Source organism: Cebidichthys violaceus, unplaced genomic scaffold (assembly GCF_023349555.1).
Source record: "Cebidichthys violaceus isolate CVI_PGR_0920_01 unplaced genomic scaffold, fCebVio1.0.p SCAF_25, whole genome shotgun sequence".
In the NCBI taxonomy this organism is placed as follows: domain Eukaryota; kingdom Metazoa; phylum Chordata; class Actinopteri; order Perciformes; family Stichaeidae; genus Cebidichthys; species Cebidichthys violaceus.
Window position 1 is genome coordinate 2,361,321 of NW_027176428.1, and position 12,617 is coordinate 2,373,937.

The 12,617-nt window shown below is 43.9% G+C and overlaps 1 protein-coding gene across 7 annotated transcripts in view; it reads left to right on the forward strand.

Moving 5' to 3' along the window:
- The window catches only part of magi1b (membrane associated guanylate kinase, WW and PDZ domain containing 1b), a 121,521-nt gene that overhangs the window by 60,892 nt on the left and 48,012 nt on the right, over positions 1–12,617 (forward strand). The window lies entirely within an intron of this gene.

Consider the following 12,617-nt stretch of genomic DNA (forward strand, 5'->3'; position numbering starts at 1 on the left):
TGCTGGCAGTAATGGAGGCTGATGTGTTGTGGTCAAACGGAAGCTGTGTGTGTCTGTCTGCGTCTGTCTGTCTCAGGTATGCGTGCGTTTGTGTGTGTGTGTGTGTGTGTGTGTGTGTGTGTGTGTGTGTGTGCAAACTGTCACTTCCCGTGTGCGTATGTACAGTATGTGTGTGTTTTGTGGTGGAAGTGCTCCAGCTCTGCAATGTCTGTATTAAGGCTATGTGCATCTGTTGACATGCTTGATCCTATCGGAAGCCATTACCTCCAGCAGCAAACTGCTGCCTGTCTGTTTGTCTGTCTGGAGCTTCCTGGATGCTAAGATTAGCTTCTGCCTCTCCTTCATCCTCCCTTCTTTCTTTCTCTCCCTCTCGATCCATCTCGTGTCTAGATGACCCCCCCCCCCCCCTCTTCATCTCCATCCCCGCCCCTCTAAATGTACCGTTTTAAAGCCTCTCTTTTCCATTTCCATGTTGCTGTAGGTAGCAGCTTGGCCCATGGTGCCTTTTTTTTCCTGGGTGGAATAAAAGAATAAAAAGACAAAGGCCGGCTGTGTGTGTGCGGGGGGCATTTTCAGGCAGTTTCTGGCTGATTTAGCTTCACACTGCACTACTGCCCTTCAGCTTTTTTTTGTTTCTTCTTCTAATCTCCCTCTTTTTATTGCCTTCCCCCGGTCCTCAGACCCCTGAATGGGAACCATTTAGAGCTGAAAGCATTGCTTATGAAGGGGAAAAAGATTGACGCACGTCACAGGTCCAGAGAAAGGCCTGTTTTGATCTCATTGTGGTGTGTCTGTGTGTGTGAATCGTCTCTTCATTACGAGCCTCTCTCAGCCAGCCGGAGCAGTGAAACCCCCCCCCAATCCCCCCCCCCCCCCCCCCCAACCCAAAACACTCCATCCCAAATGAAAGGCATCCGTTCCAATCATTGAAAACCCATCTCTATAACTGTCCCCGTCAATGTTTAATTCCCTGCCACCACCACATGGGGAGATTTGGGGACAATCAGGTGGGATGATTGGGGTGTCTGTAAGGCTGGATGACACACTGCAATCCATCCTCCTCCCCACAAAACTAAAACGCCAAAAAAACAAAAAAACATTGCCAGCTTGTAGCTACAAATTTACGGACTGGAAAATGCTGGTATCTGCGGCCTGTGCGTTTGGTTGGATTAACCCTTCACTGGGACAGATGGCTCCGTCCCCCTGCCGTGCTGACAAACCCCAGTCAGCTCGTCACCCCTCCTGCATTTGTGTGTGTGTGTGTGTGTGTGTCTGTGTGTTCATGCGTTTCACCCCAAAAAAAACAAGAAGAAGCACTGGCAGACAAGCTGTGGCAAAGATGGTGGATGGATCTGTTTTGGTTTGGAAATATGACATGAGTCTGCTAGCCGTGTGTGTGTGTGTGTGTGTGTGTGTGTGTGTGTGTGTGCGTGTGCGTGTGTGCGCGTGTGCGCATACAGTCTTGTGGGTCTTGAAAATCATCCATGAAGACATGCCTCAGTATCTGCTTGGATAATGTGGACTAGCTGACTAGCTTGACATCAGAGCACGTTTATTGTGGATATTTAGAGGAATGCTTCTGTAATAACGTCTGCACAACAGTCGGGTCAATGGATGTTGCCAGATTTTCAAGGCAGGGCCACAACCCATGTTGTGTCTCTATTATCATCCACCAGCTACATACAGTATCTTTTATATGGCTGCTTATTTCAGCCAGGCAGATGCGACAGTAAACCCAACATAACCAGCCAAATTCAGTCAGTTTGTAAAATCGTGTCTGCCGGATTACACCCCCAAAAAAAATAGGTGTGACTGTATGGTATACACATGCTTAATGTGTGTTGCCTCCATTGACGTTCCCCTGTGTTTACCCTGACTGTCATAAGCCCAAAAACAGTGTTTATGTATGAAACTGTGGCACATTGTGTTTTCACACAGTTCCATCGTGCGCTTTAATGTGCAGGATGAGAACTAGATGGCCCGCATGCAATGAGTTTGACTTGGAAGTGAAACGACTGGACTCTTTGAAAGACATACAGCTGGCTAATTCAATCCTCCACTGGGCCTGCCTTTAATGTAACATCGCATTTCATTTCAAAGAAGCATGATTCAGTGCACGGGGCAATTTTGGGTTTTCACTTTAATACAAGGCAGGACTAAGGGAAAGCATGTGCTTGCTATGTGTTGAGGCACCCATCTTTATTAGGGAGGGAGCCAGAGCTGTCATCACATTGCCCCACTGCTTCACCCCTCCGCTCCACTCTCTCACGTGAGACGTGCCCAGACTACATACGCTAGAGAAACGCAGAGTTATACTAAAGATAAAAGAAGAATGAGCCAGACTGTAAGCTGCTCCTGACGTGTTCATGTTGAAGTCAGTTAAAACAAAGAGTCTGTACAGGAGCAGTGACCTCACCTGCCCTCTGTAACCTGCGTCTCATCTCCGTTTGAGGCCAGCGGCTCGATGCTACTGTACATTAGCCATCTCCGGGGCAACACACTCAAACTGTCAGCAGTTGGGTTGCATCGTGGGTAATGTAGGCTTCAATTTTTGACAAGGAAGAGGAATGCATGGAATAGATAAGAGGATATTTCTGCGGCATCATTTTTGAGCATAAATCCATAGAGCATATGTATCAATATGGCATTTAATTGTTTATATTGGTGATCAGTGGTGGACACAACAGGTCCAATAATATTCCCTGTAGTCTACAGTGTATTCAGGGTGCATTAGCCACAACCCAACATTTTTTTTGTCACATCTGGATTTTGGTACTGCTGGTCATTTGTGTGGCCGCCAACAGCAATGAAGCAGCAGTTATACCTCTGCTTCACATGACATCATCATCATCATCAGTGGAGTTTGGGCTTTTGGCAGGACTCAGTCGGCGGCTTGAGGAAAATCCCACAGTTGTCTTCCAGTCAAACCCAAGCAGGAACCGTTCTGCCCGGCCACACAGGCAGTCGTCACATCTGCCAAACACACCGCAGCCCGAGAAAACACAAACCAGCAGATCAGAGGAGTCCGTGGTCTTAGCTTTCTTAATATTCTTTGTTTGAACAACGGAGCAGATGAGTAGTGGATTCAAAGAGAGAGGTTTTTTTTTTCTGGTGTTTATTAAGGGACTGGAACAAATGTGAGGGGCCAGTAAAAGAGGGAGCAAATATAACATGAGTAGAAAGGAAAGATTGAAGTAGAGGAAGTGGAGGAAGTGGAGGAAGTAGAGGCAGTGGAGGAATTAGAGGAAGAAGAGGCAGTGAGCACTACAAGTTGCCTGTGCTCTCCACTGGATCTTGCTCATGAAAATTTGAATCAAGCTTTTCAGATAGCAGCTTCTTGTCTAACCTAGCGCATACCTCTAACTCTGTTTGTCAATGATTCATGTGTCTTGTGAAAAAGGAAAAATAATCCCCCAAAACACCGTCAGAGTCTGAGTGCTGCCATTGTGTCCTCGTCAGTCGCAAAACTACTTAAAATGCACTCTTTCAAATACCTCCTGTCCTGAATGACCTAAGTAGATCAGACCACAAGCCGAATAAGAATAGCTGGGCCTATTAATAGAACAATTATGATAATGAGTCATTACCAAACACATTTATGATGGCCTACTTTTCACTCATGGCACTGATCAGTTCTCCATGGTGAATATGTTCTGTAATATCATCCTTTCCCCCTTGTTGTTTTCTTTGTGTGTTATTTTCAATTCTGCATTTTTGAATTGCCCAAAGAATGAACCCTCACTGCTCTGAATTAAAGGTGTCTTCCACCTTCCCCAGCACTTCGTTTCTCTGAACCCGATGACTTTTGAAGACAATTTGTATCTAGGTCATACTGAAGTCTGTGTATCTGTTGGTGGAGTGTGGGCATACTCTCAAGGCCTGCCTCTAATGGAAAGATGGATTGTGATGGAAAAGACTGTCTGCATTGTTTGGTGGTTTGAGATCCTGTAAAGTTTTCAGTCCGGAGTCATATTATTTGTCTTTTGAGTCTCAATGTGATTGAAATGATCAGACTCACACGCAAACGTCTGAATTATATTTGTCTTCTTAGCTTATTCAGACATGATTTTAAAAACCGTCTAACTCCTAATGTCACGGTGTTTGGGTAGGTGTGTTTTCTTAAGAGCCGGACTAACTCGTTTGGTCAAGTCACCTCCCCTTCTTATGTTAAGTGATTCCAGGTCGTAACCACATTGAGACTACATGTAAGTCATAAACATTATCATTCTGGATACGTGCTCCAAAAATGTGCTAATTGCAAGTATTGCTGCAGGGTGCACAATACTGTCATATATAACCGTGCTGTGTGACGTCCAGGGTTTGTGTGCATTAACCCAATTGGTCTTGCTTTTCTAACGGATGATGCTGTTATGTCACCATCATCATCGGTGACACACCGACATGTGTGAGGCGGTCAGAGTGATTGGTGCAGAGTGTGAACATTGGTCACAGCCAGTTTCAGGCAGAGAGATGTTCTAGATAAATCCAAGTTAGTTCTAAACTCCTTTACCATTGTGTCTTCTTGTTTCCTTTATGTCGGATCCTTTGTGTGGTTGTTAGCAACAATTCCCTCTTATTTATGTATTCATTATGTTCCTCTTGTATATGGATACGGAGCCTCTTTTCAACTCATCCCCATCTGTTTGTTTGCCTTTCTTTGCTCGTGGATATTGACAAACTTTTGTTTTGGATGGAGCGACCTTTCAGCGATACTCCCCTCGAAGTCTTCGGAGTCCTGGGGTCAGAACAAGCTCCTCCTCCTAGTTTGTCGAGCAAATAGAAAGTTGGGCGAATCTTCTTTTGTGTCTGCATTACTGTTAGTGTGAATAATGTCACAAAGGGTTTGTTTTGTCACCTCAAAGCAAGAATTCACCAAAGAAGACATGCGATTTCAGCTGCTTTTTTTTCAATATTTGTTTGTTCCAAGACAAACGGTATCTGAATATGGATGTTTTGCTGCTACAGCTTGCCGTCGTTGAAACTGGTTTTCAGTGTCTTGAGCGGTGACGTTCTAGGATTTCAGGACACAGTTACCTGGATCTCTATTTCATTTGGCTGAACCAGCACAAAGTCATGCTCAGTCTTTTTTCTCTCAAGCTTTGTGGATGTTTTGGGGTTCGCAAGAAGCGAAGGAAACCTGGTACGAACATGAAAGAAGTATTTCAGTCCGGTTCCCTCGCATCTTTTAAGCCCAAAAAGACGGTGCATTTCAAGCAAGATGAAGACAGACTTCTAAAAAATGACAAACTACACCACCGAAGTGGATCCAAAGAAGATGTCAAGCGAGATAACTGCCCGGCTCCCAGCTATAAACCCAAAGTCGTCCAAGGAGTCAAGCCCAACATTGTCCTTGTGGAGGGAATTAAATGTAGGTCACAGCTAAAATGCGAGGCCGGGCCTGGGGGAGATGCGGGCCCAGGGTGCTCTGTTGCTCTGGGGGAACGCGAGCGTAGGAAATAAAACAGATTCTTCACACATGGTTATATTTAGAAGCTAGGTTGTGGCTGTGTGCATGCATGTACAGCCTCCCTTCACGTTTTGATGCGATGGCGTCAGATGACTGATCATTTAAACTCTGAACTGAGCACATTTTCCTCTCACCCCCCCTGCTAGCGTTTGTCTTTCTGAAATATAAAGCATGGTTGGTCATAATTTACCTCTCAGTCTTTTATCGCATTGTGGAATATGTTTCAGTGAAGCCTGATTGAATAATATAGTCATTTTGGTCTTTCGTGTAACGTCATTTTACTGTCTAATCTAACATTAGCGTCGTCCTCTGCCCTCACAAATGTCAGCAACCTTTGTCTGAGTCTGTCATGCTACTAGAAGGGCAGAAGCTCCCTTAAAATAGTCTGACATCAATTAAATATAGATGAGTTTCTGGGTTTGTCTACCAGTGAGTGCTATTTGTGCTTGAAGAGGGAAAGGGGTGAAGATCTTTCTTATATTAAGTGCATTCAAGCGATCCATTTTGTTTTCCAGTATTTAAATCCTGAAGCCTATTTCAGGATTTGCATGTGGGTGGTTTGTTCAGTGCAAGACATACAAACACTTTTAGCATTAATTTATTCCCGTAAAAGTAGCGTAAGAGGCTCACTGTTGTTCAACACTAGCTAGAGAGGTGACCCATGCATCCAATAGAGAGTGTGAGAAGGAAATGGATGTCTGTGCTTTCACGTTAAGTAGGTGGAAGCTTTATAGGAGAGCTGGTTATAGATGGAGATTTGTAGTTATAGCTATAGATTTGTTATTACTCTTCTTGACAACTGACTGGAATAACTAGCTATTTGATGTTGATGTTTGCGTGTGGCATTTAAAATATGGCAACACAAGCAAAAACACAAACTGTGACGCTATTGTTGTCTTTAAACCAAGATATGACCACCTCAGTTGAGATGACAGGAAGGTGACAGAAAGGAGACGATTTGATATTGATCCTCTGTAAGCTGTGTGCCGGTGTAGACCAACCGGGGAGGACAAGGTCACAGCGAGGCTTTTCACCGTTTGTTGTCGCGTATTGATTGTGGTTTGAAAGACATCATGGCGGAACCAGATGCTCTCTGTAGGTGAACAGCCTACAGAGTCTCCTACGACAGTGTGTCACGGCAAAATACTGTCGCAAGCAAATTCTCTGTCATGTTTTTTGACTCAACATTTGAATTAAGCAGGTTTGTAGCGTGTTTTAATCTTTCAACAGAAATGCTACATATGTAATTCTGATCTACTTATGATCAAATTCATGTTTTAATGTGCCGGAGTACGTTTTTAACCAATAAGTGTCAGAAGAACCAGCCAACTCGCAGAATCAAAGGCCCACAATTTGGGTTGGGCATATTGAAACTACCCGTCTGATGATATCGCTTTAAGAAAAAGAATAAACTAAATTATCGTCCAAAAAAAAGCTAAAGATAGAAATAGACCTAAATCTAAATATCTATGGACTGGAGACACATATGTTGTAATACACACAAGTGGCCACAGTAAGCACTATTTTACACCAGCATGCTGGGATCAATGAATCAAATCAATCAACATTCTGTTGGACGGTGAGTTTTAAGATGTGAGAAGAGATTTGTGGTGTTGAACCATACATTTCATTTTTATATCGACAATGACACTAAATCAGACATACTTATACACTACATAGATTCCTTCAAGCATTGAGAAAGCAAGAGACTAAAGCAGACTGAATGTAGCTGAAAATTAATTGCGCTAAATTCAGTCTCTAAATTCAGGCATTGCATAATTGTTATAGTGGATATGTGAGATCTGTGTTAGCAAACAGCTGCCCATGTACACACCCTGAAGACACAGAGCGACATTAGCATCGTAATGTAAACTTAGTTCTGGCTCAGCTATGAATGTAATTCACATATTCACTCCACAGCTCTGGTTTAGTCCAGCTACTCCGTAAATAAATACATATATTTATATTCAGCTTTCAGGATAATTGACTAGCTTCAATAATAGCTGTTTTTCTTTGGCTCTGCTGTTTTGTGCTGGTTGCGTACGCTCTGCCTGCTCGATGTCGTTTCCTTAGAAGTCAGAGTACAGTAAATGGAGAGCCATCAAAAGGCAGCAATACGTCTAAATACTGACTGAATCAACAAAACAATTAGTTTCGACTTTTTCGTTAATACTATCACAGAATGGAGTTTTGAATGTGTGCAAATATCAGGGTTCCCACACATTTTCATGGACAAAATTTCCAAACTTGTATAATAATACGTAATACAATTTGCATGACCATTCACAAACAGAACTGCATAGTATTCTTTAATCCAAATGTAATTACTGTAAAAATAATTAAACTGCAACCTTTTTCCATCAGGAGAAACGGAACCCATGGTCGTGATAAACAATGCTACGTCACACGTTATGTAGCCTATTATTATGTACATGCTACATAATATTTCATGGCCCATGACCGTGGAAGGCAATATTATGCTTTGGACTCATGTTGAGTAAAAAAGAGTGAGGAAGTAAGCTCTACAAGGCTTCTCTCACACTCACTGGTTACTTTTGCAGTTCAACTAAAGGATGGTCAAGGTTAAGTCAGTAAATGAGAACCGGATCTAACTAAACAGCATTGACACCAAATTGCTGATTGTTCTCTTCATCCCCAGTGATACTGGCTGGAGTATAATATCTACATACAACAAGTTGTATAAGTGCGGAACCAAAGAACACTTATGCAACCAGTCTGCTATTAGAAAAGAACCCTTTCACAGAGGAACAGGGTTTTTCCAGTTAGATGTTAGAGAAATGGATACATTGTGGGAAGGATGCCTTTTATAATACAGGAAGCTCTGAGCCTGAATTCTGTGTTCCGTTGTCCTCGTTATGTGCTGGTGTGACTTGAGGTCTGAGGCTTTGCAGGCCCCATACCAGATCTTGAGGTAGTGACTCACTTTTAATGGAGCCTCTGTACATTGTAGACGAGATTAGGGTTGATAGTCTTGCCTGTCTCCGTTGCTGCAATAAGTGGAGCCATTGAACTTTTAGAAGTTCAATGGTAAGATGGGATGTGTGGGTCCAGGTAAGATGGGATGTGTGGGTCCAGGTAAGATGGGATGTGTAGGTCCAGGTAAGATGGGATGTGTGGGTCCAGGTAAGATGGGATGTGTGGGTCCAGGTAAGATGGGATGTGTAGGTCCAGGTAAGATGGGATGTGTGGGTCCAGGTAAGATGGGATGTGTAGGTCCAGGTAAGATGGGATGTGTAAGTCCAGGTAAGATGGGATGGTCCATGCTGAGAAACGTGGTATTCCTGACTCCTCCTACAACAGAAGTGCTGATATACAGTAAGGTTCAGTCAGGATGGGCCTTGTTGAAGTCAGCTGTCACCTGATGCGTTTCAATCACCTTAAGAAGCAAGTTATTATTATACATTTTACATTAGAACTGTATAGTACCTGGTACTTTTTTGGTACCCCCTCAGTGGAGGTTCCAGGCAAGCTGACATGGTCCCAAAAGAAATGAGTCGCGTCGAGCGCCGCCTCACCAGGCAGTGGAAACATGGCATTAGCTGAGAAAGCTGGTGCAATAAGGCAGCTGGAGGGATCTAATGAGATGGACGGACTGAATTTGATGTCTTCTATAACTACTGTAGTTGCTCTAAGCCGTTTATTATGACTATTGTGAGAGTAATTGTCTGGAGTCTAATCCTGTTGGCTTCTTTATGGGAGGAATGATAGTAGCAGCTTTGACACATTCAGGTATGAACATCTGGGGGACGCCACATAGTAAAGGTGTTCCTAAAACATATACTTGTAGCATTTTGCCAATTTGTCTTTGCAAGTTTTGAGCTTTGATTGTTTCCATGATAACTTTTCAAACACACACACACACACACACACACACACACACACACACACACACACACACGACAATGCTTGTGTTGTTTTGCCATAGTGTTGAAAGTGCCCTTACTCTTGCTGAGTCCCTAGAGACTCATTTAATCCTATTTCCCACTGGCCAAGTGTCTATTTTGGCTACATTTATGCTGGAATATCTAATTAATTACATAAACAACACCAGGATGAGGGGATTGGAGAGAGGGATAAACAATTGATATGAAGGTAGTAGTGGTAACACGGTTCCCTTTTGTGGTGTGGCTGTGATGGGGTTAACCTTAACTACAGCATGGTTATAGTGGTCAGTAACTGTAGATACAGAGCAGAGGTGCTGAGCTCTCATTGTGGAGGTCCAATCGAGTCACCATAGGTGGTTCACAGCAGAGACAGGACAGTTCTCCCACTGTGGCTGTTATGGTAATGAAACTGTGTGTGTGTGTGTGTGTGTGTGTGTGTGTGTGTGTGTGTGTGTGTGTGTGTGGGGGGAGATGGGTGCATAAAGCTCCATTAAGTGATTACCCTCCACCCACAGCTCCCGTTTAGCCCCAGACCATGCCATTTGGTGTCCATGCACCTCCTCCCCATTGTGTGTGTGTGTGTGTGTGTGTGTGTGTGTGTGTGTGTGTGTGTGTGTGTGTGTGTGTGTGTGCGTACATGTGTATGTGTTGGCTGGCAGGGGGGTGGAATGGCTGCTGATTATAGCAGTAGGTGTTTCCTTCCCGACCCCTTTTGCACCGATACAAGCCGCACTGCTGGTGTGTGAGTCAACCCTCTGCTGGATCGCCTGACGGAAGACGTGGCTCAGCATTGTGCCCTCATCTGTGTGAAGGGACGGCCAAGAGGATAGACATAGAGAGAGGGGGACAGAACCGAATATAATGCGTGGTTACGTCGAGCTCCAAATGTTTAAACATGAATTACAAAAATCTTACTGCACCCAAAAAACAGCCTTCATCTGTGGAAATTTAGCTTCACGTTCATGTAGTCGACCCTCACCCAGTATTTGACATCAAGCACCAGTGTTCAAATGCAGATCATTTTTGTGATGTTTTGAATTCAACAGCATGTGCACACAGTGTTTTAAATCGTACATGTTACTATTCCACAAACTGTACATGTTTCAATAAAATGCTCATTTTTGGTCAGCAGTACAGTTATGCACTTAGGTTCCCAAATGTCTGTCGCCCTTTTATCGAGAGTCAAATAACATCGACTAATTGGCTTGATAGTTCACATCTGGAGCCCGACTGACAGCATACTGTACTGAGGGGGTGGACACAATAACATGAACACCCGCACATTATATTGTGGTCTAATATAACCTACAGCCTTCCAACAAACACTCCCTGTGTGAAAGGGCAGAATGGTTGGCACTTGTTGAGCTGCTTTTGGTCCAATATTGGTTTCATGAAGAGATAAATTGGAAACACTGTGTATAAAACATATAAGAAGTTGAGGCTTTAATTTTGGCCAGTCCTCAGAATTTATGTTTTGCAGCCATAGCATTAAAAAGATAGCATGCAATTGATGCATATTCACTGTATTCTCTGTTAGTATCTCTCCGTTCTCTCCAGCCTTCTCCCACTCTCATTGTATTTGCGTATGCATCATTTATGCTTTCTCATATGGACCTTTGAGTCATAACTCTGTGGTGCTTCATATTTCTGTCATGGAATTGAAAAAGGGGAGTTGTGAAGCCAGAGGAGACCGTGTAGAGGACTGCGTCATCACTGGAGGACAAACTTGCCCTCGCAGCTTCCCCACCTCTCTCTCTGCCCCCCCCCCCCCTCCCCCCCATCCTTCCTGGGTTGTCCCTAGCAACAGCAGAGACCCAGTGGCATGATGCATGAAGACACTGAAATTACTTTGCTTTTTCTTATCTTTGTTGTAGCACATACAGTCCTGGAGCAGTTATTGTTGTGCATTACACAGTTACAGGCTACTCTACTTTAGATTTTTTTTTCTTTTTTTGGGGGGGGGGGCATGCTTGTGTGTGTGTCGATGCAGCAGCAGTGTCTCTGAGCTCCCTGCGCTACAGTACCACTGCCAATATCTCAACACTCGTTTCCTTGATGATTTTCTTGAATTGCTAATGATGAGTTCTTTTTTTTATTCTATTTTTTTTACAACGCCCACCCAGCCATCTCAGCCGGAGAAGATGTTATAGCCGTTAAGCCATGAGACAGCCAGTACTAGACGAACACCCTCACAGCAAATCCTCAAGGCTTCATTGTGTGTGTGCCAGTAGCTGGATTATGCTAACTCTTAGCTTTGCTAGTCTCACTCCTTCTCTCGCTTCCTCTGCATTTTAGTTGTCTTTTGGCTCCTCCAGTCCCAACTGTAGGCAGGAGGCTCTTTGCAAGACTCTCAGTCCCAACCTGTCTTTCCTTCTCACTCTATTTCACAGCTTGGTCAATGGAGCTTTCGGTATGTATGTGTGTGTGTGTGTGTGTGTGTGTTTGGGGTGGGGGGGTATTGAATGAATTAGGCCTATAGCGATGATAGTGTCTCACCCCTGGGTCTGAGCCAAGGCTCTGCTTTTCCATCCCTTTTGAAACACTGGTCACAATTCCGCTTCCTACTTGGTTTTCTAAGAGCAGCGGTGTCTAAATGGAGTCCAATCAATGGCCACTTTTGTGTGGGAAGTGAACTGACAGTCGGCTGAAGGCTGAGGACTCTCCAAGGTTGACGTTGTGTAAAAAGACTCGGTTCCTGGGAATGAGCGGACCGACTTCATTTGTTTGACAGACTTCAGAGGGGATTTGTTTGACTTTCGATACATTCTTCCTCTTGCCGCACGAGTGTCTGGCCACAAAGTTTGGAAGTTTGAGCACCAAAGTATTGTTGCTGGTGATGAGCAGGAAGCGCTCTTTGTGTGTGCCCATACGGTAGCTTATAACAGAGATAACGTAAAAGAATAGAGTGATTTTGTGTCTCCACGCATGCCTTTCGTACATGTATCGTATGCTTGCGTGAGTGTAATCTACATGTGCGCTCGTTTGGGTACGGATCTGTGATTTATCACCAGTGTCACTGAGCGTGGCTGCAGTGGGAGCCTCTCCCCTTATCCCCACACATCTATTTTTACCAGCTTATTGCCTACTAGTCCAATGGAGACAAGACAGGATAGATCAAGAGAGGGAAAGCAAAGGAAGGTAACAAAGAAGGGAAAGCCCTCTGCTGTCTGTCAGAACAAAGATGAGAAAGATTATTTATGCTTACATTTATTCCATTTTTCCAGCACTGACGGAATCATTTTCTT